Source organism: Peromyscus leucopus, chromosome 16_21, assembly GCF_004664715.2.
Source record: "Peromyscus leucopus breed LL Stock chromosome 16_21, UCI_PerLeu_2.1, whole genome shotgun sequence".
NCBI lineage: Eukaryota > Metazoa > Chordata > Mammalia > Rodentia > Cricetidae > Peromyscus > Peromyscus leucopus.
The window spans coordinates 17,636,169-17,637,742 of NC_051084.1; the positions used below are offsets into that span (position 1 = coordinate 17,636,169).

The following is a 1,574-nucleotide window of genomic DNA, read 5'->3' on the forward strand; positions in this document are numbered from 1 at the left end:
TAATCTCAGCGCTAGGGGTTGGCCACAGGAAGTGATATGGCTATGCAGAGAGAGGAATATGAGGTAGGAGGAGACAGGAGCTCAGTCTTCTTTCAGGCTGAGGATTCAGTACAGGTAAGAACTCTAGTGGCTGGCTGCTCTGTTTCTCTGGTCTTTCAGTTATTACCCTACTATCTGACTCCGGGTTTTTATTATTAAGACCAATTAGAATTTATGTTACACCCCTTTGCCTGAGGACGCAGGGGTATTCAGTTTGAGGATTCGTGGAGACAGGATCTTCTCCTTTCAGTTGAAGAATTGTCAAGCCATGGTGACTGCAGCGCCATCTCCAGATAACAGAGCAGCCTCAGCTTAGCAGAGGGGCCAAGGCAACGCCACTCAGGACACCCGTAGATCACCTTTTCCCATGGCTTTGCTATGGCAGACTGTTGTATACCAACATGCCTGCAGACAATGTGTACCCCTTCATCCTATGCTGACCATGACAAAGCCGCCGGAGATATTTTCAACAAAGGATTTGGCTTTGGGTTGGTAAAGCTGGATGTGAAAATGAAGTCATGCAGTGGTGTGGAATTTTCAACATCTGGTTCATCTAATACGGACACTGGTGAAGTTAGTGGGACCTTAGAGACCAAATACAAACGGTGTGAGTATGAGTACGGTCTGACTTTCACAGAAAAAAAAAAATGGAACACCAATAACACTCTGGGGACAGAGATTGCAATTGAAGACCAGATCTGTTAAGGTTTGAAGCTGGCATTTGATACTGACTTTTCACTGAACACAGGAAAGAAAAGTGGTAAAATCAAGTCTGCTTACAAGAGGGAGTGTATAAACCTTGGCTGTGATGTTGACTTTGATTTTGCTGGACCTGAGATCCATGGCTCAGCTGTCTTTGGTTATGAGGGCTGGCTTGCTGGGTGCCAGATGACCTTTGACAGTGCCAAGTCAAAGCTGACAAGGAGTAACTTTGCAGTAGGTTACAGGACTGGGGACTTTCAGCTACATGCTAATGTCAATAACGGAACAGAATTTGGAGGATCAATTTATCAGAAAGTATGTGAAGATTTTGACACTTCAGAAAACCTTGCCTGGACATCAGGTACCAACTGCACTCGTTTTAGGATTGCAGCAAATACCAGTTGGATTCCACTGCTTCCATCTCTGCAAAGGACAACAGCTCCTGTTTTATTGGAGTGGGCTATACTCAGAAGCTTACACTGTCTGCTCTGGTAGATGAAAAGAGCTTTAATGCTGGAGGCCACAAACTCAAGATTGCCTTGGAACTGGAGGCTTAATCCAGTGGAAAGAAAACTCTGGGAAAGGATTATGAGAAGATTTGGCCTTAAAATATTTCCATGTGACCAGCAGGCTTCCCCTTCCCCCGAGGAGGTGATCAAATCAAAGGATGATTAAACAAGAGCTGTATTTTAAATATTTAGAGAGTTTCCTGTTGGCTGGTTTCTAGTTGGATGGTTATCTAGTTATCAGTGCTGCTGGCATGCAGCCATCTCTACATTATTTAAATGTATTTAACTGTTAAATGTGCTACCCACCAATGATGAAATAGATGT

General features: G+C 44.0%; 1 pseudogene; it reads left to right on the forward strand.

Annotated features, from left to right (window-relative positions):
* The first annotated feature begins 417 nt into the window (after positions 1-417).
* LOC114682684 lies at positions 418-1,298 on the forward strand (annotated as a pseudogene).
* The last annotated feature ends 276 nt before the right edge of the window (positions 1,299-1,574 follow it).